Source organism: Macrotis lagotis, chromosome 7 (genome assembly GCF_037893015.1).
Source record: "Macrotis lagotis isolate mMagLag1 chromosome 7, bilby.v1.9.chrom.fasta, whole genome shotgun sequence".
NCBI classification, from domain to species: Eukaryota; Metazoa; Chordata; class Mammalia; order Peramelemorphia; family Peramelidae; genus Macrotis; species Macrotis lagotis.
In genome coordinates this window covers 62457329-62480502 of record NC_133664.1, presented here as the reverse complement: position 1 = coordinate 62480502, position 23174 = coordinate 62457329, and the positions used below count along the sequence as shown (strand labels likewise).

At 36.7% G+C, this 23174-nt stretch overlaps 2 long non-coding RNA genes across 7 annotated transcripts in view; one reads left to right on the top strand and one right to left on the bottom strand.

The window, feature by feature from the left end:
* The window catches only part of LOC141492581 (uncharacterized), a 115624-nt gene that overhangs the window by 78323 nt on the left and 14127 nt on the right, over positions 1–23174 (bottom strand). For 3 of the 4 annotated variants that reach the window (XR_012469968.1, XR_012469969.1, XR_012469970.1), the window contains exons 2-3: positions 18203–18260; positions 17636–17760 (exon numbers count right to left, since the gene is read on the bottom strand). This is a non-coding gene — a long non-coding RNA (uncharacterized LOC141492581). Of the gene's footprint in view, positions 1–4133; positions 17761–18202; positions 18261–23174 lie in introns of those variants that run through there. The other variant, XR_012469967.1, reaches the window with a different exon arrangement.
* Positions 1571–22481, top strand: LOC141492582 (uncharacterized). 3 transcript variants are annotated; one of them, XR_012469972.1, is made up of 6 exons: positions 1571–8389; positions 9664–9932; positions 11175–11374; positions 16422–16960; positions 20438–20531; positions 21242–22481. It is a non-coding gene; the product is annotated as an uncharacterized LOC141492582 (long non-coding RNA). The 3 variants fall into 3 exon arrangements; XR_012469973.1 differs by lacking the exon at positions 11175–11374; XR_012469971.1 differs by having other exon boundaries at positions 9664–11374.

The following is a 23174-nucleotide window of genomic DNA, read 5'->3' as shown; positions in this document are numbered from 1 at the left end:
ATGATTTTTCTTTCAATACATTCAATTTTGATCAATGTACAGTATGGAAACAATGTAAAGACTATCAAACTGTCTTCTGTAGGAGATGGGGGAGGAAAGTGAGGTTGGGGGAAATATAAAATTAATTTTTTTTTAAAAATCACAAAAAATAACCATAGAATACAAATAAAAATGACACTAATGCAATTTTAATGTAAAATTTATGATGATGTGCCAGTTACTTGGGATAAGCAATAACTTTGGTAGGGTTTCATATGGTAACCATAATGATCATACATGACTGCTTCTACTAACTCTAGGTTGACTCAGAATGTCTGGCCTTTACCAGATAAAATAGATGTAAGTTGGTTTCTCCATATTTAGTTCTCTCTCAGAGGCTGATTTCATGCCATACAAGTTTCACTGCCATCTTATGTTGTGTTTTTCTAAACTTCTAAATTCACCATCATTCTGCTAAGTATTAATTGACTCCTCCCTCAGCTTCTGCTCCTTTGTTTGAAGAATTGGAGCATGGAGTAACAAACCCCTCCCATGCCTTCCTTTATAGAGGGCAGAGGCTATATTCTCAGATCAACCCATTTTGCAACTAATCCACAAAACAAGATGTCCCCAGTGCTAACTATTCTCCAGTGGCCCCCCCCTTCCATGTTCTTCCCTCCTTTTGTGTTGTCTTCTACTTTATTTATTTGTTTTTTTGTTTGTTTATTTATTTATTTATTAGGTTTTTCCAAGGCAATTGGGTTAAGTGGTTTGCCCAAGGCTAGGTAATTATTAAGTGTCTGTGGTCGGATTTGAACTCAGGTACTCCTGACTCCAGGGCCAGTGCTCTATCCACTGTACCACCTAGCCACCCCTGTCTTCTACTTTAGACTGTAAGCTCATCAAAGGCAGGTATTGTTTTTCTTTTCATTTATTATATCTCCAGCACTTAGTACAGTGCTTATTATTTTTAATATTTTCAAAGTAAATATTACTCCAAGGAAATATACAAAAGTTGTAGCTTTTAAATAGCATACTTCAATGACTGTGAGAGATATTGAAATAACTATGCATGGAAGTCAAGTGTTTCAAGGATCTTTTGAATCCAGAAGAAACAGGATCAGTAATATCAAACTCCCAAAACAAGTCTAATAATTAGCAAATAATTATTGTAAAACACCCTGATTCTCAAAAAAACATGCAAACACCCCCAGAAGCATCTGGCAACTAGAGGAGGTATTATTAGTCCTTCTATATAAATGTCTTAGGGTTAAAAGAACAGAGAGGACAAGTTTCACAAGTTGCTAGGTACTGGTAAGAAAGAAAAATGCCATAAACAAGATAATAAAAAGACTAGATATGGTACCAATGATTGAAAAAAGGTAATTTTTACTTTTGAAAACTAAATCACTTTTTTCATTCAAGGCTTACTAAAACTATTGTCAAAAGAATTCTAAATAAGTTTGTAAGATCTAAACCTACACTCAAAAGAAATATTATAGGATTTTTTTTACTTTCAAGGAAGATGAAAGTTATGTCCCCATTGAAAGAATAAAATCTGATAAATATACTGAAATTCTGAGAACTAGAACAATCAAGTTATCAAGTGAAATAATATCAAAGTGAAATAATAGTTTGTATAGTACCTTATTTCTCTTCCCTTCTAGAATTATAGAAATGCTTAAATGGAGATAGAATATTCTAACATGACTTGAACAATATCATACAATATGAAAGGGTAAGGTTATTTATCCAAAAAGATGGTGATAAACATATTTCAATGACTTTGAAACCCATGTCTTCTAAATGAGACTAAACTTAAAAAAAGAACTGTCCATCAAAGGCATATTTAATATATAAAGAAATAAAAGTGATGTTTTATGATGAAAATTGAAGCCTTATCAATGGCTTATGAACCCAATATCAAATCAAGTAAAACAATCGACTGTATCAAAGGAGAACATATTATAATTTAAAGGTGTTTTTAAGATAAAAAATTATATGGTTTATTGTATGTCAATAAATGTAATTATTTCATTTTGTCCTACCTAATTTATATACCACCATAGCACATGCATTATTGTTCATGAGAACAACCCCAAAACCTGAAATAGTTTTAGAAAGGCCATTTGGTAGAGGAAAGAGAGCCAGAAAAGAGGTGTGGCTCACTCTTGTCCAAGGTCTACAAAGTTTACATTATATAGGATTTAGCTAATGGAATCTACACACTAAATACACACAGAGCTAAGTAATATTGCAAAGAGGGAGACTTGAAAGTAAGATAGATTGAGATGGATAATAAATATAAACTTGAATAAAATTTGAGTGAAATCAAAACACAAAGGGAACCTAAATACAAGGTTGGGTGATATTTTGGGAAGATCCAAGATTTGGGGAATCCACAATTCCTTCTTGTCATCTCCAACATTCCTGAAGAGTTGAGGTCAGGATGACATTCTGGGCTCAAAGATATTTTATTCATATAAATTTTGGTTCAAATACTAATATTAATAAGTTATAAATAATAATCACAACATATCTCCCTCAGAGTTAGTTCTTCACAAACTCTGAAGCAGATCTAAGTTTTTCTTCAACAAACTTACTTTCCCTTTCTATATCTTTTACTCCACTTCAATTCTACTTTTAACCCCTTTTACAATCTTCAATTTGCCTTCAGTCATTACTACTTCAACCATTCTCATCAAAAAAAGATCTGATTAAGAAAATCTTCACAAAGGTGGTGCTAGTAACTTAATGTGTTGCCCTCTTAATGATATCTGCATTGTAAGAGGAAGCAAAAATGGGCATACAGATAGAGCTGACATCACCTATAACTCCATTGTATCAACAGTCATTAGGTAGTGCCCATGTCCTACAGGGAGAAGATTCACATGCTTTGTGGAGATCTTAACACAACTGAAAAGGCACAAAGATAATGAGATGGGAGGGGACAAGTGTCCTGGAATGTCCTCTTGGACATATGGTGGTACTTCAGTTCTTATGCCATTAATTTCTTTTGAAATTGAAGAGTGTTGAAAGCACAGAACAAATTTATTCCATAAGAAATAATGTACTTGGAAATAATTGGTGAAAGTTCCCCAGAAATTTCACATTTTATTGGGCTAATATTAAGTAATGAGGTTGTTTTGTAATACAGTACTTTAAAACTTAATAGACATGGATAAAAAGCAATAAGTTACATAAAAATAAATAAAATTTAACTTTATTTTACCTATTCTGAGATCCTGGCACAATGGGTTGTTGTTTGTCTGATAGTGGAACTATTGTAAGATCCTTCTCCAAAACTCCATTTTGGAGTTCCATTTTCTAGCTCCCGCACATAACTTTAAATAAATGTGTACAGTAACATAATGATGTTTGTTCTTTCTTGAGACCACACAAATTCCAGTTCCTAGAACCAAAACTCTAGAATCAAACTCTGGAGTCTAGAAGCTAGAGTTTGTTGTCCTTTATTAGGACAAACTGGAGATTAAAATCATGTTTAATTTAATTCTTTACTAAGCAGCCAAACTCATAATAGTGTGTTGGATCTAGAGTCAGGAGGATCTGAATTTAAACCATATCCAGTACATACTCAGTTTCCTCATCTGTAAAATGGGGACAATTAGCAGCACCCACCTCAGGGTTATTGAGAAGATCAAATGAGATTATATTTATAAAATACCCACTAAATAGTAGGTACTTAAATGCTTGTTTCCTTTCTCTCTAAGAAGACTCAAGTGACAGAGCAATACATAACTCAAAGGAATCTGCATTAACCATGGAGTTCTGGGTTTGAGAAGGAAGTGGATATTTTGGTGAAATTTTCTTATCCCTAATCTAATCAAACGATCAAACTAATCATGCAAGTAGATGATTGATGTGCTGAGCTTAGTCTCTACATACTGGACTATGGTCAGAATTTAGTGTCAATAATAACAAATGATTCTCTTAATATTTGAAAGAGTATGGTATCAAGACAGACAGAAACACAGACCAAGATCTGGTTGTAAGGGGATAATCTTAAGTGACTATTGTTGTTCAGTTGTTTTCAGTCACATCAGACTCTGACCCCTTTTGAAGTTTTCTTGGCAAAGATACTGGAGTTTTACAATTTTTCTTCCTCCCTTCCTTCCCTCCCCCCACCCCCTGACAGAAAGCAATCTGATATAAGCTTTACCTTTTTAATCATGCTAAACATAGATTGATTCATTTTCATTCTTAACCTCTTTTTTTAATTTCTCAATTTGCCCTTTCCTTCTGTAGCTCATTTTTATAGATGAGGAAACTGAGGCAAACAAGTTTAAAAAACAAGCCTGGGGGTTATATAGCTGGTATGTAACTTAGGCCACACTTTAAGTCAGGTCTTCCTGACTCCAGATCCTGTACTTTATAAGTTATTTTACTAGAATTCTTTCAGTATGAATTTAAAATGTTTCTTATTATGAACTTCATCATCAAGAAATACAAATATTTCAATATAAAAGAAAAAAGATTTATGTGAAACTGTGAACTTCATTAAATATGGTAAATAAATATCAAATGTATGTATATATAGGCATACAAATACATATTTGTATGCAATACACATAAATACTTCATACATATGTATACACACACACATGAATATGTATTAAATATACATTAAGTAGCACAACCATCATGTTTGTATCCTCTTCTTTTTTCTCTTCTGGGTACTTTTTTTTGGTACCTGTATAATCATGTTTTATTAGTGTTCTTTTTTTTTTGTTTTAGATCTCTCCATCACCTCTTACTGCCTTCTCTTCTACTTCTGAATTCTTGTAACAAAAAAGAATAGTCAAGAAAATCCCATTCACTATGTCTGAAAACCCATGTCTCCTCCTGTACCTTTAGTTCTTTAATCCCTCTGCCAAGGGATAGACCTGTATTTTTTTCCTGAGGCATAATCCATATTTTGATAGCCTTGCCAGATCGGATGTGTGTGGGATGAATGGAAAAGTTATACCGCTCTGAATAAATGAGTTTCTTTAAGAAAAAAAAAAAGAGTATGCACATATACACACAATCCAACCCACTTCACACTGGCTTGTCATTGCTTCCTCCCATTCTGAACAAAGGAAAGACTTGCTTTGTTTTCTAAAACCTTAAGGCATATCAGTTAACCAGCTGTTCTAGATGTGGTTGAGCTGCCTTGTGTAGGACTCAGGAATGAACTTAGAAATAAAACAACAAAAAAAGAACAGGGAGGATATGATTTTAATAAATGACTACAAAAACACCAAGTGGATTTAATTCATACTTAGCAACTCTGGATGATAGCAAATATTGCCAGCCTATGTGCACATAGGCATACTCTCTGTCTTTCCCTCCTCTAAAAACAAAAAAACAAAATGAAACACAAAGAAATTTTCTAAGGTTTTTTTTTTAAAACTTCAAGAATCAAAACATCTAATCACAGTTCATTCCCTACCTAATGTGCTATTCTGTGGGTAGTACTCACCCCATTTTCTCACACAGATTTAATAACAAAAGCTCTATTCAAGTATCATGTTGCGAGGCCTTTCCCTCTTTTAAAAGAGGAACCAGGGGATTATCCCAGGGCTTACCCTACTGCCAGAGAGAAAATTAGACATTTTTAGAAAATGTGTGAATTCTCTTAGGCTACTGGAGTGTGGGAGAGTAGACCAAAACAATCATAAGCTAAATATGGAGCATTCGACCAATCAGAATAGCTGATTGCCAAAATCATTTGCTTCTCTGATTTTTTTTTGTATGATTTGTTCATTAAAAAATTCAAGACTTTTTAGAACCACATTCAGAGACCTAGGATATTATAGACACTTGGACTAGTTAGGACTTTCTGCTAGGAAAACACTGCTAGAGGATATAAAACTTTGGAACCTGCTAGGAAAATCATAGGGAGAGCTACCTTCTGACAAATTTTCTCAGAACACCAGGAAGTTCTAGTCTCTATAGCCAGTCAACAAAAGATTACTTCTTTATAGACTGCAGTATGCTTCAGTGAAATCCTTAAAAGTGACTTAGTTTTTAACTATAACTTGGAAAAAGCTGATGTGCGATGGAAGAAGCCATCTTCAAAAGACAAAGGCATTGAAGGATTTTGGTATTATGGAAAATCACTGACTTTGGAGTTGGTAGACCTGTTCAAATTCTGTCTTTGACACTTGGTAGCCTTGTGACCTTAGGAACTTAATCTCCCTGGGTCCTAGTTTTCTTCTCTATAAAATGAATAGCTTGTGAAATCTCTTCCAAGTCTGAGATCCATTAGTGGTTATGATGATTTTTATTTTCATTCAGGCAGCTAGGTACAACTAAGATTTTAATACTGATTGCTTTGCTCTGCTATTGAACTAGCAACTAATAACATTAATTCACTATTTGCCAATCTTCTAGGGGTACAATCCTCATTTGTTGATCACCTGTAGTAAATAGTAAGCTCTGGAGGTGTAAAGAGGCTATTCCCAACCTGGAGATACACAGCAATCTTATTGTGAGAAAGGTCATTGATATGAAGCTGTTAAATGTTAGTGCAAGATTGTAGATGCTTAATAAGATACAAATAGGTACCACAAGTAATTCAAAGGAAGGAAAATTTTCAAAATCAGAAAATTCTACTCTATATAGCACGAAGATAGGCAACTTAGGTTCTTTGCAATAAAAATTCAAAGCTTCCAGTGGACAAAGGGGGCAAAATTGTCAAGATAAGTGTAGGGTGAACCAATCTAGTTTTAGTTGAACTGTTTTAGGCCAAGTACCTACTGGTTCCAAGTACAGGGTCGAGGTCTAAAGAAACTAAGTTTATGAAGCTGATGATGATGATGAAGATAAAGATGGTGGTGATGGTGGTAGTAATAGTGAAGAAGATGCTGATGATGATAATAATAGTTCTTTTACATTCAGCAAGGGTTCAAATTGAGCTCATCAGGTCACTTCAATGAGAGAAACATCCAGATTCATCACAACAACAGTCCATGGGGAATTAAAGAAATGAATCAAATGGGAAAAAAACTAAACTTCCTTTTTAATAGAATTTTCCACAAAGTAGACCTCAGTACATTTAGTCGATCTCCATTCTTCTTCATATCTAGAGGCTACCCACGTTTATAAATCATTATTTTATAGTGTAGTTAGTCCTGGACCCACCACCTGGGTAAAACAAACAAGCATTCTCCATGATATCATGATCAGAGAAATTTTGGAATTGGGAAACTTGGACAACAATTTCATCCAATGCATATCCGAAAAGGAATTTCCACTACAATAGAAGAGAAATCACTTTTTCTAACTATGGGGAATATTCCCAGCAGAGGAGGTTAAAATGGCAAGATAAAGAGATTTTAGTGCTTCATATTTTTATAACTTTTCCAAGGCAGAGAAAATTCCCTGCCACACCAAAAAGAAACCTAAGTACAACACAATTTATCGTAAGCCCCTTAGGGGTAAGGGCTGAAATTAGATCTGGGATGGGCAAGTGTTTTAGGCACCTTTGGTTAATTTGGGTCATCCTAACCCATCCTTTGAGGTAGGAGAAATGAGTGTACCATGTGAAAAAGAAAGGGGGAAGTTGGGTCATAAGTAGCTCTGATATTTTTAGGAGTAACTAGTATTGCTATTTACAATCCCTTTGCCTTCTATCCCACACATTACTTGAAACATGCCCACTACTAAGAAATTTTATCTGAGTTTACCTTAGATGTTTCATAAAAATCTTTTTAAATGCTATTTTATTTTTCAATTACATGCAAAGATAGTTTTCAACATTCATCTTTTTGAAAGTTTTTAATTTCCGCATTTTTCTACTTCCTTCTTTTTCCTCCCCCTTCCCCTTGACAGTGAATAATCTGATATAGGTTATACATTCATGCTCATGTTTAACATATTTACATATTAGTCATGTTGGCTTCACAAACATCTTAAGGAACCCTCTAGTGATGGTACTCCAGAGGTTTCAAACTCAAAGTCAGCAGGCCAAAAGGGGGCTCCACCTGCTTCTTTTTTCCTCCCCCCGACTCAGAATGAGATTAAAACATAATTGGGGAATTCCCCAAATTTAACAAAATAAAGAAAAATGCAATATAGTACAGATAATATTAATCTATGGTTTTCTAAGTCAATATGCAGCCTGCAGGGATCCATTTCTGTTTGAGTTCTGTTCGAGTTCTCCTCAATATCTTTACTGAAAATGAGGTCCCTACCTTTGATGGATTTGTTTGATGTGATGGTCTCTGATTAGTCCCTAGGATCAACTATGTCAACTTCCTCACTGAATCCGCTGCTTCCTATTCAGAAGATGTTAGTAGCATGGGAGCTGTCCACCTAGGAGAACTCAGATGGAAGAACAAAGGAGACTGGCTAAACTCCCCAATTTCTATTGCTTGAAAGTACAGGAATGTACTCTCCTCATTGGGTAGGAGTCTCAAATTATGTTCCTTTAGTTTATCTATGTCCAGTTTTTGAAGATTTTCACTTTTGCCCCCAGGTTCTTGATTTTTGCCTGTACTCTGGTGTTGTAGGAAAATGGAAGAAACATTTTTCCACTGAGTTCATGTTATAGGTAACTACTGCTGAATAACACTATCAAAACCCAGAGATTCCAGAAGTTCAAACTTAAGTTTCATTAGGTTTAAGTACAAATTCAAAGTGCAAAAAAATAACTCCAAGGTTCTAACAAAGTTTATATAGTTTTCAATTATGTCAGAGAGAGACAGAGAAATAATTTTTGATCAAACAGCATTCTCATACATCCTCTCAGGCTATAAAAGTTAAATATACTTGTTAAATAAAATCATAATCTTATGCATTTCTAAGGAAACAGACTTAATTTTAGAGTTTGCTGGTAAATTAAGACAAGTTTCACATTAAAGTCAAGTCTACAAAATTTAGAGTTTACAATGAGCTAATTGAGAGGAGAGGTTTACATACCACAAAGATAACCACAGGAATGGAGTCAGTTGAGATCCTTCCACAAATAAAAGCAAGTTAAATTACTTTGGGAAGCCTTGATTTCCTTTTGGTTTCTTATTTCAGGAATGTCTAAGACTTTCACTAAATTTTAAACTCCCAGGCGACAGGTTTCAGCCAGCTCACTTAATATTAATATCCTATGAGGCAAGACAGTATTTTAGCCAGCCACATAACCTTCTAACCAAGAGAAATGGCCCTGAATCCCAAATAATAAATGCTAATTAAAGGAAATAAAAAAATCTTAAGACTTTTAATCTCATTTTCCTTATCTGTAAAATGAGTTAGCTAGACTCAGTGATTTCCAAAGTCCCTTCCAATTCTAAAATCTATGATCCTATGATTTTGATTCTTCCTTTGTAGTTAATTTCTTTCCAAGGTCTTTTGGTTATAAATCTTATCTCTGGCCATTTTAATAATCTGTACTTGTTCACTTAATATGAAGAAGGAGCTGGTGAGGAGAGTATAGTTCAAGTGTAGCTTCAGACACTAGCTATGTGACCCTGAACTTCATCTGCTTGACTCAGTTTGCTTAATTGTACAATGAGAATGAGAATAACACCAACCTCACAAAATTGTTGTGAGGATCAAATGAGATAATTTTAGCACAGTGTCTGGTACAGCATAGTCATTATACAAATTTTTATTTTCTTCTCCCCTCCTAATAACCACACTGGTCATATTAAATTTGATATTGAATTCTTTGCCTCTGGTTTCCAGATCTCTGAGTATTCTGCTGTGGACCTCTGTCCTGTCCATTACAGACTTTTTGACATCACACACTGAAAGTCTTCAGCCCGGGCAGTGCCAGACGGACTATTCCCTAGGTCCAGAGAGGAACAGGACAGATCTTTCAGAAGCGGGAATGCCAACTTTCTGTCTTCTGTTCCATTGGGATTGGGAGGAAGGAAAAGTCCAGTGCATGGTGTGCCTTCTTCAAGAAGATATGCTCTAGGAGCAAAGAAGAACTGCAGTAATTCAAAAGAAATGTGAGATATAAGGGACTGTTGTGTGTGGGGATACTGTAAACTTTCATCACCTGGTGTCCTCAAGCACCAGAGCTTTGTTTTATTGGTTGATTGTAGAGTGCCACAGGACTGAGTGTGGACCAGGGACTGGGGAGGATATTGAAGCACTTGTATTGGGTTTAATAAACAGACATCTTGGAGAACTTGTCATCCTTATCTCCCTTGGCTCCCATCCCTTCAGTGTTCTCCTGAAGAAAAATAAACTAGCCAGCAGGAACAGAACACTTTCTGAGCAGTAGTCTAACAGGAACATAACAGGGAGATGGGCAAATCTAGAGAATGTACCTCAAAAGTTCATATGGACTATTTGTGCCTGACCTGTGGTAGAACATTCTAGTTAGTATTCATCTGATCAACCATAGTCAGATGTATTGTAACTTGACTCTAATTTAGTAGTATCATTTTGATCCTCTTTAGGAACAAAAGGTATCCTAAATGATTTGCAAAAAGTCACATGGATAGTGAAATCTTCCCTTGACACCAGATCAGAAGATGCCAAATTTTGTTTCTATGTTCCAAATAATGGGTCTAGTAATGAGGTGCAGTAGATACAGCACTGCCCTGAAGTCAGGAGGACATGAGTTTAAATATAACCTTAACCATTTAGTAGATTGTAGACAAGTCACTTCACCTTGTTTGCCTCAGTTTTTTCAACCATCAAGTGAACTAGAGAAAGAAATTACAAACCACTCGGGTATCTTTACCACAAATGAAGTCAAAGAGAGTTAGACAATACTCAACAATAATACTCATACTGTACCCCCTCCTACCTACCCTGATCCCAGTCTACAAAAATCAAGCTGGGCATTATAATATTACAGAATTACATTCCAAATATTATATTCCTGTTGTTCTTTCCATTTACATTATTACTTAGATTGTGTATAATATGCTCCTGATTCTGGTTACTTCAGTTTCCATGAGTTCATAAAAGTCTTCTCATACTTCTCTTTATTCATGATATTGTTTCTTATCACAAAGGAATATTCTATTATAATCATGTGCCAAATTTTTTTTAACCCTTTTATACTCTAGAAAATCTACTTTGTTTCTATTTCTTTGAAACTTCTACAACATGTATATAGGGTGTATTTTGGGGGCTTTATTTCTGTAACTGTTCTTCTTGGAAGTATATCCCCAGCACTGGAATCTCTGAGTCAAAGTATGTGAACATTTTAATTACTTTCTTCTCATAATTTCAAGTTGCTTTCCAGAATGATCGGACCCATTTATAGATCCATCAGGAAGGCATCAGTGTGTCTGTCAAGGGATTCATTTTGAAGATTGGGGGAAAAAAACAAACAAAAACATTTTTGAAGCAGTGAACTTACAGACTGTTTAACAAATTCAGCATCTTGTCAAGGTCCATTACTCATCTCTCCTGTCAGAAGTCCAGGAAAAAAGTAGGTTGTTGACCTCAATGTGAACTAGTGTCCTAGTTTGGAACTTACATGTGTGTGAAGATCCCTTGTTATAGGATAGGCATTCTAGCAGGGACATTAGAGAGTACATATGGTCAGAATCAGGTCTTTGGTACAAGACAAGATCTGTAGGGGCTACCATTACATCTTGGATGGATGGGTGACTATTAAGAGAGACATACCAATGACTAACTTAGACATTTTGGAGACATCAGAGACCTTCTGTCTCAAAGGTGTAGCAGTGCTAGGTTGTGTTTACCTATAGGTATTTTTGATACAGGAGCCTGAAGCACTAGGTATATTAGTGCTAGTCAGGCTGATCCTCAGTATATATTTCTTCTATATCTTCTTTATACATTGTTGCTCACATGCTAACCACCCCCCCCTATTTGACCCCATTTGACTATCCCAATCAATAGGGAGAGTAAATATACATTGGGATCACACATGAGAGACACATGTGTATACATGGGTAGGGATAATTCATGCTCCCTACCCTGCAGGACTACCAGTGATTTCTGGTATTATCATCATGATACTTTGATTAGACTTTCTCCTTACTATGATGTTTTGACTAGGCCTGCTCCCCATTGAGTGTACCCTCTTTGTTGGGTGATTCATCCAACAGTCTCTGCTAGTTTGTAAGATCCTGATGCTTCTGGGGACATCTCTTCAGTGCTACCCAAGATATTTCTACTCCATTCAAAAAGAATGTCAGTGCCTCAAACTTTGCCTTGGAAAGGGAAGAATAATAGTTTTTTTAGGTAAAAAAAACTATTATTTTTTTTTTATCGTATCCATCATACAAAACTAACAAAGCCTTGAGGAATGTCTGCATACCAGGATCAAGTCATTCAGATCCCAAACCTGGGTGGAAATCAAAGACCTCTACTATAGACAACTCTAAGATAGGATTAGATATTCCAAAATTATCTCTGGGTAGGTAAACAAATGAATTTGACCCAGAATAGCAATAACAACAAAATAAAAGCTATCTCTGCTAAAAACTAGACACTAATATCTAAAGGCTTTAACAAATATTGACTCAACACCCCGGGAGGTGGTTGTTGTTATTCAGTCTTCTCCCACTTTACTCCATGGTGACTCCATGGAAAATAGACTTTTCTTGTCAGAGACACTACCAATAGTTTGCCATTTCCATCTCTAGTGTGCTTCTATTTTATAGAGGAGAAACTAAGGCAATCAGGGATTACCTGGGAGATAGGTACTATCATTATCTCAAATTTACAGTAGGAGAAACTTAGGCAGAGGTGAAATGACTTGCCCCAGATCACATAGCTGGTAAGAAAGTGTAGATATGTGTCTGCTTCTCTCCCTCTAATAATGGATATAGATCTGAGTGTAAAAATGTAAGTTTCCCCCAGGAAAACAAGAGACTTGCCTGATTATCTTACTAATAGCAACTGTAAAATCCTTATTGGGATAAGATGGATGGACATCCTGGGAAGGAGAATCTCATGTTTTATGGAAGTCTTTGGCTGCTAAGGGCCAAACATTCTGAATTAAGATAAAAGCCCCTGTCTGCCATGCATTTGCATTTGACTGCAGTGGGCAGCTAGGTGGTGAAGTAGGTAAAGTACTTTTTTTTTTTTAGTTTTTGTAAGGCAATGGGGTTAAATGACTTGCCCAAGTTCACACAGCTAGGTAATTATTACATGTCTGGGGTCAGATTTGAACTTAGGTCCTCCTGACTCCAGGGCTGGTGCTTTAACCACTGCACCATCTAGCTGTTCCCTCTGTTTGTACTTTCTTAAACCACACTTTGAGGCTAATGAGAGTTGGCTTAATGTTATTTCTTCCTTATTAGAGTAAATTGTGGAGGTTAGCATGCATAGTTTAATTCTTTATCAGGACCAGTTCTCCTCAGGTTTGCCACTAGCAAATCAGCTTGGAATTCAGGTCTTCCCGCAGGTTGGAAGCTTGTCCACTACAGTCAGCAGCTAGCTGCTTTGAGAAAAATGAGGAGTCAAATCTTTGCTCAAGATCTACCTAGCCAACATTCTTCTCTTTGTTATGTATATCTGGCAGCAGTTAAACCTGACTGCTTAGTGGTTCTGATCCTGGCCAGAAGAGAAGGATCAGTTTGCCTGCCTAAGAAATCTTAGGGATGAGTCAGTCTTTTTATGGTAAACACTGCATCAAGGAAAGAGTAAAGAAATGAAGGCAGATCTGTTAGGTAATGCCTCAGGAGGGGTACAGAGAGAAGGAAGAGAAGCAACTGTTGTAGAAAAAGAAGAGAAAACAAGATTTGGACTATGAAAAGAAAGAAGAGAGGCACAGATATAGTATGGAACCATAAAATGGTGAAGCAGCAGGTGGTTGAAGTTTTGGAAAAAGAAGATATTGAATGGGAGAAATGTAGCATGAAAACAATCAATTGGAGGTAGCAGCTACCTGACTCACTGGACAGTTACCCACCTGGAATAAAGAAGACCTGAGTTCAAATCCTACCCTAAGGTGGACACAATTAGTGTGACCATGAGCAAGTCAGCTACCCTCTGAGTGCCTTTCCTCGTCTGTAAAATAGAGATAATAATAGGGCCTATATAATACTGACGATGTTTGTGAGGATCAAATAAGATAAAAATAAAAAATGTTATTATTTTTGAAATGAGAAAACTTACTCTAAAAGAAAACCCTGTAGAAGGCATGGATGAGAAGGGGAGGTAATATTTCCTTCTCTGAGACCTTGAAAGTGAGTAAACATAATCTATTTTGCTATTATGTCTTCTTTCTCCACAGAATAGAATTTTTTTTAATGCTTTATTTATTTGTTTTCCCAACTACGTGCAATGGTAGTTTTTACCAATCATCTTTTTAAAATTTCATTTTATTTAAGGCAATGGGATTAAGTGACTTGCCCAAGGTCATACAGCTAGGCAATTATTAAGTGTCTGAGGTCACTTTTGAACTCAGGTCCTCTTGATTCTAGGGCCAGTGCTCCATCACCTATGCTACCTAGCTTCCCCCAATCACTTTTTTTTTAAGGTTTTGGGTTTTATGGTTTTTCTCCCTCCCTTCCTTCCCTACCTCCCCAACAGAAAGAAATATAAGCTCTATATTTATAACCATACTAAACATAGATTAATATTGAATACATTTTGAGAGAAGAATCAGCTCCAAATGGAAGAAAGGAAACATTAGAGAAAAAAAGATAATCCATAAGAAAATTTTAAAAATTGAGGATAGTAAGCTTTGGTCTTCATTCAAACTCCACATTTGTTGTCTTGATATGGATGGTATTTTCTATCATGTCTTTTAAAATTGTCTTTGATTATTGTGATACTGAAATGAACAAGTCCATCATAGTTGATCATGACCCCATGTTGTTGTTCGTGTATATAATGTTCTTTTGGTTCTGCTTTTTTCATTCAGTATCAACAAAAAAGAAATTCTTTTCTTCTTTTGGCAAGGCAAGGGGGATTAAGTGACTTGCCCAAGGTCACACAGCTAGGTGATTATTAAGCATTTGAGGCTAGATTTGAACTCAAGTTCTCCTGACTCTAGGGCCAGTGCTCTATCCATAGCTCCACTTAACATCCCCCTCAAAAAAGAAATTCTTAAAGGCTGTTTAATTTTGTTGGGGTCATTCCCCAAGATCAAGCACATAGTAGGTGCTTATTGGGTTGAACTCGGCAAGATGAGAAGAAAAGGCAATGCTAAGGTGAATGAGTTATGTGATATCTTTCCTCTATAACTTGACTGTTTAATTTGAACTCAAGAAGGGAAAATATTGCTAACGAATGGAGGTTTTTATCATGTATTCTTCAACTTTGATAGATCATTGGTAAAAAATACAATCTTATTTGATTGAGTAATCTAGAAGATTTCTTCTTTCCACTCTTAGATGTTTGTTTTAGCCTGTACATCTGAGGCTACAAGGGCACATAGCTGTTCAGAGATGTTTGTCTGTTGGGGTGGGAGGGAGAGGGGGAAATGGGCATACAAATTAAGTATGATCTACAAGACTGACATTTTTCTATTACTCTCTTAAGTCTAGACAGACAAGAAAACATTAATTTATCAAGCCCTGATTTGTAATATTTGCCAGTTTCCAAGGTTCCCATGGTAAAAAAATTTAAGAATCTGATCTAGTAAGCCCATTTGAGCTGGCTCCAGAATATCTATTAGAAAAAGGATATACCCATTTAGAAAACACTGTTATGGGGCAGCTAAGTGTTGCAGTGGATAGAGCACTGGTCCTGGAGTCAGGAGGACCTGAGTTCAATTCCAGCCTCAGACACTTAATAATTACCTAGCTGTGTGACCTTTGACAAGTCACTTAACCCCATAGCCTTCCTAAAAAAAAAGAAAAGAAAATGTGGTTGTGTTTTAGAAAAGGACTAAAGAAACTAGTCCTCAGGTGTGTGGAAGAAATGGAACATGGAGTCTACAGTGAAAGTAACTGAGGAGGGGAGAGGGTAGAAGGAAGCCATTTGATTGTGGATAATGTCTTAATCCACTGAGCAGGCTTCAGCTCGCAAGCAATAAAACTGGAATCACTGATTTATAGTCATTGTACTAACCAGAATAATAGTTAAAAAGAAGAAAAACCCTATAGTAACAAATGAGGTAATGCCAGTATAAGGAGAAGGAATGATTCAACTAAATGACATTTGGGAGCTGAAGAAATTTGAGTCTGGGCTTGTTGAGTTGCAAAGGATTTGCTAATGAATTATTTAATGAAGAATGAGCCAAATGAGGGAATCCTCTTCTGGTTTGGCAAAAGTTCCCATTTTCTTAGTAAATATTTTCCACAGATAATAAATGCCATAAAAATAAGCAACAAGAAAAGTATGCTACTAATGTCTTATACATGCTATGAAGTTTTGTGGTATCACCTTTCCTCTATAATTTGGCTGTTTAATATGAACTCAAAAAGGGAAAATATTCCTAATGAAAGGAGGGGTTTTTTAACCATGTATTCTTCAACTTTAGTAGATCATTAGTAAACATTACAATCTTATTTGATTGGATAAACTAGATGATTTCTTCTTTCTACTCTTAGATGTCTACTTTAGCCTGGGAGTGATGGTGCATGTGGCTTTAATCTCTGCTACTGGGGAAGCTGAGGCTACTCCAGACATATGACTGCAGGAGGGTTACTAATGATCACATCACATTCCATCCAGCACCAATATGCTGAGCTCCTAAGAACTGGAGAGGAGAAAAAGTAACCTGGACAAGATAAAGACACTGGATCAAGGCTAATACACAATCATTCATTCATCAAATGCTTAAAAAGTGGCAGATAGGTGATGCAGTGCATAGAGCACCAACCCTGGAGTCAAGAGGACCTGAGTTTGAATGTGACCTCAGACACTGGACACTTACTACCTTATGACCTTGGTCAAGTCACTTAACCCTGATTGCCTCAAATCCAGGGATATCTGTTGTACTGATTGTACTGATTCATATCAAACACAGCACCTTCTCACTGAAATTCAATTCACAGTCATGTCATGGCATCCCCTCCTTGTTGATGTGGTCTTCTAGAACAAAGGGACAAACATCAACAGGCACTGTCCTAGGTGCTGAGAATGCAAGGTGAGTTAAAAGTTTCCCTAGCCTCTAGGAGTTGCTATTCTTTTGGGGGTAAGTAGAGAAGGACACATGGATGTAGTAAGTTGTAGAGTAAATAAAAAGTCTCAGAATCAGGAAGACCCACTTTTAAGCTCCATATCTTAATTGTATAACTGGGAAATTACGAAAGGGAATGGATTTGCCTCAAAAGAGGCAAGTTAGAATCCAACTCTATGAGGTGAACTTCTCCTGGCCCTTGAAAATTTGAGTGAAAAGATAGAAATATAACTCCCAATTTTTCCCATATCCAGAGCAAACAACATTTGTTTACGACATCAAAAAGTTGTAGGTCTTTAAAATAAAAGCAGACAGCCCAGGTTTGTAAGGAAATCAGGACTGACTTTCAGGACTTTCACTGGGATAGAAATGTTCCTTCGGTTGAGCACCAGATGAGGTAGATGGCTTGTATATATTTGGGCACTGGCCAATATGTTCCCAGTCCTCCAAGCATGCTTAGCATGTTCTGCCTGCTGCCAAACCACAAAAGGGCTTGGTGAACTTGCTTCAGGATATATGGAATGGAGGTCCCAGCTTCCACTTCAGAGTATGTACAGGCATTCTGGAACAACTTCCTATCTGCTTGCTGTGTGGTATTTGGCAGATGGGCTGGAGCTGACCCTGTCTATAAAAGACACTAACCTGGATCCACGGCTTATCTGGCATTGCCATGTTTCAGGGCAGGTTTCTGATCCGGTTCAGGTGATGCTACAGACTGTTCTAAGGACCTCTGATGTCTTCATGTACTAGTTCACTGAATAATAAGACTGAAACACAAAACAGAGAGAAAAATCTCAAAAAATTGGTGTCCTAAGGCCCTTGCCCTACCAGGAGACCCACAGTAATTGTCTTTCTCACATGAGAGCTGCCAAGGAGAGACCAAGGTCAGATTCCCCATTGGAAGCTTTTGTATGTATATTTAGTTCCAGCTTGGCAGACAATTAAAATGTTTTTCTTTATCCCTCACTAAGCAGACAGGAAAAAAATCACATAAAATGCCTGTGCATGCTTGGAAATAGAAGCATTGACCTGTTACACATGACTAAAGAAAGGCTCCCAAGCCCTGCCAGAAGACTACACCATGCATATTTGAAGAGACTGGGCCTCTACTGACCATTTCTGTTTTCCTTACTCATATCAAAATACCTATTTTCTGTGAGACAAGTAGAAACTGGAATTGACTCAGAGATCAACAGATTCATGTCTCACCTTGTCGAAAATTCAGTGTGGCTTCACTGTCTCCTTTTCCTGGTCTCTCTTTCAGGCCCTGTGAAGGAAGAGTAAGCAGCAAACTAAAGCTGACATAAACTTAGTTCCCTTTGCCAGCTGGGTTGCACCACTGCCCAGTCCCACAGCTTCACATGATGATCAGGTTAGGGTGGCTATGGCTCTATCTATATAGGTCTCTAGTTCTTGTCCAGCAAAAAACACCCCATAGAAAGCATGAGCCATTTGCATCTGTACTCATGACTATCCCTATAACCAACAATTTCACATCATCTGTTTCTCTTTCTGTCCTTTTATTACCAAATCATTGGCCACTTAAGAGCAAACTATCACTATCCACTGCCCTTTTTCTGATTGCTCAGTTTATAAACTCTATCCCATTCATGTCCCATTCAGAAACCCCAACCCCATCCACTGTATTCCCTGAAATTCCATTTCAACTTGAATCTCTTTTCTCTCATACTCTTGTTGAATGCCTGGCCCCCTTGTCATTCTCTTGCTTGTTTCTGACCAAACCTCAGCAAAGAATGATTCCCAACATTGGTCTCCTTTAATTGATTTCCTTTTACATTTCCCCCCAAAAATATTCCAAACAATCCCTTCTCTCCTAAAGCCTTCCACTTTCCTCTTCCCTACTCCATCTTTTCTCTCAACTTAGGGTCTAGCTTCTTATTTTACAGTAATTAAAATGAAACCATTCAATGGGAGTTACCTATTTTGATATTATCACCCTCCCACCCCTTTAATCATTTTCTGACGGTGAAATGATCCTTGTTGATCTTATTTATCCTCTCTTCCTCCAATAGATTGCAACCACTTAATTTTCAACCTCTCCTTTGCTATTATTTCATTTTTTACTGCCTTCAAACATGTCAAAGTCTCCTTCATACCTAAAAAAAAAATTCCCTAAATCCTACAAGTTATCCTCTTATATCTCTCTTCCTTTAGTCAATCAACCCCCCTAGAAAGATTAATCATACTTACTGCCTCCATTTACCCTTCATTCACTCTTCAATCTGGCTTCTGACTTCATTCAAATAAAACTAATCTCTTCAAAGGTATTAATTACCAAATATGTTGGATTTTTTCTTATCCCTTATTGTTCTTGACCTATCTGCTTCATTTGATACTATTGACTAGTCTCTCTTCCTAGGTACACTCTCCTCTTTGCACTTTCAGGACACTACTCCCTACTGGTTCTTCTCCTTTCTATCTAACTGTATCTTTGCAGTATGCTTTGATAGTTCATTGTCCATTTCATGCCCTTTCACTGTGAGGGTCCCCTCCAAAGCCCTCTTCTAGCTTCCTTGCTCTCTTCTCTTTATACTATCTGTCTTAGTGAACTCATTAGCTCTCATGGATTTTATTATCATCTCTGTACCAATGATTCACAGATCTACATATCCCACACCAGTTTCTCCCTCAGCCTTTAGTCCTGCCTTATTAATGGTCTATTGATATCAAACAGTTGTCCTGAAGATATTTCACATATCGAAATCAGAATCAGGAAAACATATCTAAATGAGAATTCACCTTCCTTCTCAAACCAATCCTCTCCCAAATGTTCCCATTACTGTTGAAGATACCACCATTCTTCCAGGCTCCCATGTTCACTCTACATATCCTCTATGTTCCCAATTCTTGTCACTTCTACATCTATAACTTCACATCTCTCTACTCTGTAGCATTGTAGATGGTCTTGTATGTACATGGCTGAGTGTTGTTCCCATCCACCATATTAGAATGGGAGCTCCTTGAGGATATAGATCATTTCTGTATCCCTTAACTTAATGCTTGCTGACTACATAAGTGCAGCTGTCACCTTAGTTCATATCCTCATTATGTCTTAGCTAAAATATTTCAATGGCCTCCTAAAAAATCTCCCCGACTCAAGACACTCCTTACTCCAGGAGACAGGCACTTTAAAGAAAATCACTTTGGCAATAGGAAGATATCACTTATTAAACTACAGTGGCTCCCAAATACTTATTATGAAATCAAAAATTGACTTCAGTTAGTTTTAAAAGCTCTTCATTACTTTCCTCAACATATTTTTTCCAGCCTAGTCATCAAGTATTCCCCTCCCACAACCAACAATCCAACCAAACAGGCTTTGTCATTGTTATTGTTATTTTTCAGTTGTGTGTAAATCTTCATGACCCCATTTGGGGTTTTCTCAGCAAAGATACTGGAGTGACTTGCCATTTCCTTCTCTAGATCATTTTACAGATGAGTAAACTGAGGCAAACAGGGTGAAGTTACTTGTCCAGGTCACTCATAAGTATAGGAGGCTGGATTTGAACACATGAAGGTGAGTCTTCTTGACTCCAGGGCTGGAGCTCTATCTACTGCTTTTGTCCTTCTTTCCTTTACTTGATCATATTTGCTACTTTGCATTTATTTGTATTTATTCTCTTTTTAATTCTTCCCTGTGTGTCTGGTTGGGGGTGGGTGATGGGTGGGAGAGTGGTGGTTAGAATGTGGACTCTTATAAGAGTAGGGAATGTTTCAGATCTTATATTGTGCCTAGTACATATTAGTGGCTTACAAATGCTTGTTGACTTCACTGTTGGGGGGGGCATTAATGCTCAATGAATGAGATGAAACTAGTTATACATAATTCTTCTTTCATTCACTCATCAAAGTGACTTTTAATTTCACCTTCTCTCTCTCTCTCTCACACACACACACACACAGGAACACACATGTGAGAATTATCTAGTCCTAAGGTAAGAGACAATAATGGGAGTGGCCATGTGAGTGAAGAAAAGAAGGAATGGAGAGAGAATCATATGATCTGATTCAAATTCATTTTATCATGGAAATTTCATGGCAAGAAGATGCCTTGGTCAAGGTCACATGGATGGTGAATGTTAGAGGTGGATCCCAAGTCCCCCCGTCCTCAGGCCAATGCCCTTTCCATTGTACCATTCCAGCAAGAGGACTAAGCAGATTTAGAAAAAGTCTCAGATTGACACTAAAGTTTCAAACCTATGTGGATTTTACTCTGTCTTCTTGTAGAGTAGTAATGATCCTAAAGAGACCCAAGTCTTGAGATCTCACCAAGCAAGAAGATGCAACAAGAGGCACTATGGCTATCATTCTAGAACCAGTCTAGTTAAATTTGGTGGTACTCATCACTTGATGGGGTAAAGGATGATGGATTTCCAGTCAATCTGCATGAATTTTTCAGGTAACCCTCAAAAGTCACCTACTAGGTTGGGACTGCATGGAGGAGATTAATCTCTATGATGAAATCTCAGACTTTTGAAGTGATGTTTTGTTTCTTTTATACCCTCTTTTTTGTTTGCTTCTGTCATTGACTTAACTTTCCAAATTTTCTAAAACTGATCCTGTTATACCTATTCAAACTGATCTCCTCCTGTTGCTCAATAAGCATTCTTATTTAATAGTTAGTGTCCATTTATAGTCCATATCTCACAATCTTGGAAGCTGCATGATATCCTGGAATGAATTCAAATTGAGCCCCAGGTTCAAATTCACTCTCCATCATTTATTCTCTGTGTGATTTGGGCAAGTCAATTTATCTATTTGAGCATTAATCTATTAAGGCAGATCCTTGCTCTATGAGGAGGAATTTCTCATCCTGACCTATGCAGTCATACAAATTATATTATTTGATAGTTTATATCATTGTTACAGCCCCAACTTCTTATGGGCAGGTCCCCAAACTGAGACAGTAACTATATGTCCCTGGGCAAATTGCCTAATTTCTCTTGGCTTCAATTTCTTAATGGAGTTGATACTATCTAGAGCACTTATTTTATGGAGAACATATGAAGCTCAAATGAGATAATGCATGCAGAACGTTTTACAAATCTTAAATTACTTTATATGCATCAGCAATTATTACTAGCCTATAGAATATCAGAACTCTAGTAGGAGGCTATAATTTCCCTCTTACATCTTCATCCATAAAAATACTTTATGTAGTGCTAAACACAGTACTCAATTGCAGATGGATTTGTTCACCACAACCTGGCTGTCTTTGTTTTCAAAAAGTCAAGTTCCTGCTCAAGGATTAGATTTGGTTTTTGGTTTTTATTTTTTATTTTATTTTTTCTAATTACATATATAGATAATTTTCAATATTTTTGGTAAAATTTTGCATTCCACATTTTCTCCCTCCCTCCCTTCCCTTATCCCTCCCTGACTCCCCTCTTCCCTCTACTTCACAGAGGTTATACATGTATTATCATGTTAAATGTATTTTCATATTAGTCATATTGTAAATTATGAATCAGAACAGAAGGGGAAAACCCATGAAAAAGGAAAGCCAAAATTCAAATTTTCAAAAGTGAATTTAGTATGCTTTGTTCTGCATTCAGACTCCATGGCTCTTTCTCATGGATGAAATTTTCTATCACATCTTTTGGAATTGCTTTTGATCACTGTATTGCTGAGAATAGTTGATTATCACAAAGTGTTGCTGTTCCTGTGTTCAATGTTCTTCTGGTTCTGTTCACTTCACTCAGCATCAGTTAATGTAAATCTTTACAGGGTTTTGTTTTAAATCCACCTACTCATGATTTATTACAAAAAAAATAGTATTCCATCACATTTATTTGCCACAACTTGTTCAGTCATTCTCAAGGGTTTAGTTTTTCATAGAAACCCCCATAGGCAATCACTTTCACAATTAGAACCCCTAAAGAATAAGATTCCATCATTTGGTGCTCTCACTTTGCTTTACATTTAAAGATCAGCCAAGATCTTTCCAAACTAGGACTGCAGCTATTCAATATTTATAGTAACCTGCTGAAAAGGGCCTTTGACATTAAAATAAATATCAGATACATGCCTTTTTGGATGTGCAGTACTGTGGGTGGCAGTGACAACCTGAGAATTTGTTTCACCCTATTTTTCTCTTTATTCAAATCTTTGTTTTAGATCATTTGTTGATACCATTTGGAAAGAAATTCTATTCAGAGTC